This window comes from Cervus elaphus, chromosome 20 (assembly GCF_910594005.1).
Source record: "Cervus elaphus chromosome 20, mCerEla1.1, whole genome shotgun sequence".
Taxonomy (NCBI): domain Eukaryota; kingdom Metazoa; phylum Chordata; class Mammalia; order Artiodactyla; family Cervidae; genus Cervus; species Cervus elaphus.
In genome coordinates this window covers 119,509,066-119,515,065 of record NC_057834.1, presented here as the reverse complement: position 1 = coordinate 119,515,065, position 6,000 = coordinate 119,509,066, and positions in this window count along the sequence as shown.

Genomic DNA, 6,000 nt, shown 5'->3' with positions numbered 1-6,000 from the left:
ATGAGAAGCCTAGACAACATATGAAAAAGTAGAGACATTACTTTACCGACAAGGGTATGTGAAGCTAAAACTATGGTTTTTCTAGTAGTCATGTATGGATGTGAGAGCTGGACCATGAAGACGACTGAGTGTCAAAGAATTGATGCTTTTGAACTGTGGTGTTGAAGACTCTTGCGAGTCCCTTGGGCTGCAAGGAGTTCAAACCAGTCAATGCTAAAGGAAATCAATGATTGGAAGGACTGATGCTAAAGCTGAAGCTCCAATACTTTGGCTATCTGATGGGAAGTGCTGACTCATTAACAAAGACCATGATGCTGGGAAAGATTGAAGGCAGGAGGAGAAGGGGATGACAGAGTATGAGATGGTTGGATGGCATCACTGACTCAATGGACATGAGTTTGAACAAGCTCCAGGAGATGGTGAAGGATAAAGAAGCCAAGTGTGCTACAGTCCATGAGGTAAAAAAGAGTCGGACATGACTGAGGGACTGAACAAGAACAAATCTATATCACCTCTTTCTGCCCGGGTTTAGATACAGAAATGATTCTGAGAAAGCACAGTATCCTTTTTCCGTACTCTGCACAGTGCTGGCAGTAAAAGCGGTAAAGGTTTTAAAGCTGTCTCTTCAATGTTTACATAGCGCTTATACTTTCCAAAGGACAATCACAACTACTCCTCAGTTTATCATGTGTTTTTAAGCTTGTTTTACGGACAAGAAAACAGGGATAGTGGACTTTTCAAGACACAAAACAAGTCAATGTCAGAATTAAGACCATCACCTTAAATTTATAACTCCAGCTTTGCTAATACCTGACTCTCATTCATTGTATATAACTTGCCATGTGCTGGCATGGTGTCAGCTGCTTTCTCTATATCATCCTTTCTATACTCTCTGTCCTAGAACATACACCACCCTCCAGACACTCCCTCCAACCTTATCTTGGGCCGCTGCCCCATCTAGTGGCAGCTTCTGGGAGACACCAAGTTTTTTCCTCCTCCAGACCCTGCTTGCTGCTCCCTTTACCTGGAATGCCCTTCCCCTTTCTCTTCACAGGGCCAGCTCCAAATCATCCTTTGCTTTGACCTTGAATGTACTCTCCAACAGGAGTCCATCCTGGGTCTCTCTATCTAAGCAGGGCCTCCCTGTCAGTCTCTCTCCTGGCACTGTGTTTATTCCCTTCTTAGTACTTAGTACTGTCTGCAGTCATTTTACTTTACTGTTTACTTGTTTATTATGCAGGGAGGGGTGCTCCCTACATCTTCCCGGGCAGCCTTCTCTTTTCCCTGCTGGCCTGGCTGGTGACACTGGGTTCCTGAGAGGCCAGGCCTTCTGTTGCTATTTCAGATCCAGTAGACCAGGAGTCTGAACAAGGTACTGTCCTGGGCCCACCAGTTCCCTTAGGCCACACACTCTGGCTTGGACAGTTGCTTGGCTTCCTAAACATCTGTGACCTTGACTATTCTAAAGCTGTGTACACTCGAGGAGGTGAGGGCTCCTAGGACAAGTTGAAGCTTCTGGGGAAAGGGTTCAGCACGCCATGTGGGGAGGGGTCCTGGGCCTGCACCCAAAGTCTGGCCAGGTGGGGACCCGCCCTATTTATCACCTGGCTTCCTCTGGGAATCCCTCAGTCCCTGCCTGACTCAGTCTTCTCTGTCTCCTGAAGATCCTAAGGCCCAGATATACATGACTTCTTCCAGTGGATTGGTGAGTGAGCACCTGCCTTCCCTGCCCTTCCCACTCCCCTTTGGTGCTGTTTGAGAAGGATCTTTGCCTGGCCTGTCTCTCCCTACCCTGTTCCCACTCAATCAGTTACCTGATCCATCGGACTGCCTGGTCCCCATGTTCCTTTCTTAAGCTCAGCTGCCCAGCTTCCTAGTGGGATGACAGAGAAGGAGGCAGGAGAACTCATGGCTGGGCAGAGAAGCAGCACTCAGGCACCTTCTCCTGCTGTGTTTGTCTTTGTCCCTGTGTGGACATCTATTCTGCTAGTTCTGTTTCTCTGTTAGAACTCAGGCTAACTCAGATTTTGCTACCCATAATGGTTGTAGAGGAGCAACATCTTAGGGATGAGTTTCCTGAATTGGCTTCTGGAAGGAACTGGTTCTCTAATAGAAGTAGTTGGAAAGACCTAATGACTATGTGGTCACTGGTAAAGAGGACACAGGTGGTCTAGAGCATGAGGTAGCAATGCTGTTGTTTCATTGCTAAGTTGAGTCTGACTCTCTCCATGGACTGCAGCACGCCAGGCTTCCCTGTCCTCCACTTTCTCCTGGAGTTTGCTCAAATTCATGTCCATTGAATCGGTGATGCTATCCAACCATTTCATCCTCTGCTGCCCCCTTCTCCTCCTGTCCTCAATATTTCCCAGCATCAAGGTCTATTCCAATGAGTCTGTTCTTCATGTCAGGTAGCCAAAGTACAGGAGCCTCAGCTTTAGTATCAGTCTTTCCAATGAATATTCAAGGTTGATTTCCTTTAGGAATGACTAGTTTGATCTCCTTGCAGTCCAAGGGACTCTCAGGAGTCTTCTCCAGCACCACAAATCAAAAGCAACAATTCTCTGGCGCTCAGCCTTGTTTATGGTCCAACTCTCACATCTGTATATGACCACTGAAAAAACCTTAGCTTTGATTATATGGATCTTTGCCAGCAAAATAATGTCTCTGCTTTTTAATATGCTATATAGTTTTATCACCATTTTCCATCCAAGGAGAAAGTGTCTCAAATTTCACGGCTGCAGTCACCCTCCACAGTGATTTTGGAGCCCAAGAAAATAAAATCTGTCACTGCTTCCACTTTTTTCGCTTCTGTTTGCCATGAAATGTTGCAATCAGATGCCGTGATCTTAGTATTTTGAACCCTGAGTTTCAAGCCAGTTTTTCACTCCCCTTCTTTCCCTCTTATTAAGAGGCTTTTAGTTCCTCTTTAGTTTCTGCCATTAGAGTGGTATCATCTGCATATCTGAAGTTGTTGGTATTTTTCCCAGCAATCTTGATTCCAGTTTGTGAGTCATCCACCCCAACATTTCGAGTGATATACACTGCATATAAACTCAATAAACAGGGTGACAACATACAGCCTTGACATACTCCTTTCTCAATTTGGAACCAGTCTGTTGTTTCATGTGCAATTCTAACTGTTGCTTCTTGACTTGCATCATTCAGGTTTTTCAGGAGGCATGTAAAGTGGTCTGGTACTCCCATCTCTTGAACAATTTTCCACAGTTTGTTGTGATCTACATAGTCAAAGGCTTTAGCATAGTCAGTGAAGCACAAGTAGATGTTTTTCTGGAAATCCCTTGCTTTCTCGATGATCCAGCGAATGTTGATAATTTGATCTCTGGTTCCTCTATGTTTTTGAAACCCAGCTTACACATCTTGAAATTCTCGATTCACATACTGCTGAATCTTAGCTTGAAGGATGTTGAGCATAGTCTTGCTAGCATGTAAAGTGAGCACAATGGTACGTACTTTGAACATTCTTTAGCATTGTCCTTCTTGGAGATTGGAATGAAAACTGACCTTTGCCAGTCCTGTGGCCACTGCTGAGTTTTCCAAATTTGCTGACATATTGAGTGCAGTCCTTTAAGAGCACCACCTTTGAGGATTTTAAATCAAGATACACAAAACATCATCATTGGATGTTACTAACCAAATTTTTATAAGAAGCAAGATTCTGATGACCATATATTCGATATCTTAGAACTTTTCAGTCAAATTAAAGAATTTAGTAAGACCGGCTGGTTTTTCCTAGCTGTACTGTTAAAAGCACTGAAGGAAATGGATGAGGTTGGGGATTCAAATTTCCAGGCCAAACTACACATAACTGACCAGAAAGCTTCAATGTCTGACCTGAAAGAAACATTTGTTTCGTGTAGCCACAGGGCCTCAGCCAGGGCTGAGATTTGTGAAAACTAAATCCAGAGTCTCATCCTGTCAGTGTCTGAATTACATGCAATTTGATTTCCCAATCTTCTGCCAAAGTGTGAGCATTTATTGGGAAGTAATGGGAACCTGAAATTGGAGTGGGGACATATAGGAAGATCCCAGTGAAGCTGAAACATTAAACCCCTAAATTTAGCTACTTCTTATTTACGAACTGATGAATATATGTGTTCTAGTTATGCATTCCAGAATGAAAAAAATAACTTTAGGAGGGGTGGGTATACAGCACCAGTTAGCTGGCAATAACTTGCATGTCTGAGGTGAGGTTCTCCAGGAGAGTGTAAATGCTCTAAATTAAAGGCCAATGTTTGATGCTGTTTGTCTTTTTTACTTTATTGACTTTTAGTTGATTTGCAATACTGTGTTAGTGTCAGGTGTCCAGCACAGTGATTCAGATATATGCACTATGTGCATGCATGTTCCTTTTAGATTCTTCTCCATGATAGGTTATCGAAATATGTTGAATAACATTCCCTGTGCAATACAGCGAATTCTTGATTTTTATCTACTTTATATACAGTAGTGTTTATCCATTAAGTCCATACTCCTAATTTATTCCGTTTTCCGTCTTTCCTTGGTAAGCTAATGTATGTTTCTATGTCTGTGAGTCTCTTTCGGTTTTGTAAACAAGTTCATTCGAATTATTTTATAGTTTTTCTACACTACCTCTTCCGTTTTTTATTTATTTACTTTAATTAGAGGCTAATTACTTTACAGTATTCTGGTGGTTTTGCCATATGGTGACCCAGCCACGGGTGTATGTGAGTGCCCCATCCTGAAACCCCGCCCCCCCCACCTCATCTCACTGGGTTGTCCCAGAGCATCAGCTTTGAGTGCCCTGCTTCATGTATTGAATTTGCACTAGTCATCTGTTTTACATATGGTAATATACATGTTTAAATGCTATTCTCTCATATCACCCCACTCACCTTTTCCCACATAGTCCAAAAGTCTGTTCTTTACATCTGTGTCTCTTTTGCTGTCTTCCATATAGGGTCGTCCTTACAGTCTTTCTAAATTCTAAATATATGCATTAATATACTGTATTGGTCTTTCTGACTTACTTCACTCTGTATAATAGGCTCCAGTTTTGACAACCTCATTAGAAATAAACTCAAAAACATTCCTTTTTACAGCTGAGTAATATTCCATTGTGTATATGTACCACAGCGTCCTTATCCATTTGTCTGCCAGTGGACATCTAGGTTGCTTCCGTGTTCTGGCTATAGTAAACAGTGCTGCAATGAACAATGGGGTACACGTGTCTCTTTCAATTCTGGTTTCCTCAGTGTGTATGCCCTGAAGTGGGATTGCTGGGTCATATGGCAGTTCTATTTCCAGTTTTTGAAGGAATCTCCACACTGTTCTCCATAGTGGCTATGCTAGTTTGCATTCCCCACTGAGGCATTATCATTTCTGCCTTACCCTCTGGAGGAGCTCAGTATTTACAAGTGTCCTGAGGGGCCTAGCTTCTCCCTGTGTGGTAGCCAAGACTTGTGCCCAACTGGTTCCTCCCAGGCCCTGCTGCACACACACGCCCCCACCACTTGTGGCATCTGAGGACCCTGCAGGCCCTGTCCATGAGGAAGGGCTGCCAGGGGGCTGGTGACATGGCCAGGCTGGGCTCTTCTCAAATCTCTTCAGGGGTGAATGAGACCCTTGTGCCTGAACAAGTCTGTAAGTCTTCCCTGCTCTGCAAAGGGTGGGCGCTGGCTGGGCCCCTTTACAGATGTAGTGAGAAAGCTACCGCAGAAGAAGAGGCAGGCTCCTTCCCTGACACGTGTTGGTGTGTGCGTCTTCCCTCTGAGCCTTAGGCGTCGAGGCCTGTCTCCTGACTCAGCTGTCATGGGAGCCTCAGGTGCCGGACAGGGTGTGGGGCTTCAGTGACACTAGAGTGTGAAGCTGCAGGGGGCCTGGATACACTCTTCCTGCTAGGGCCTCGGCCCCACAGAGCAGGTTTTATCTCCCCTGCTCCTCCCCGCTGTTATTCCCTCCCCTTCTCTCTCTTCTGCTTCATCCAACTCCTTTCAGAGAAGACTCACGCATTCCATATGA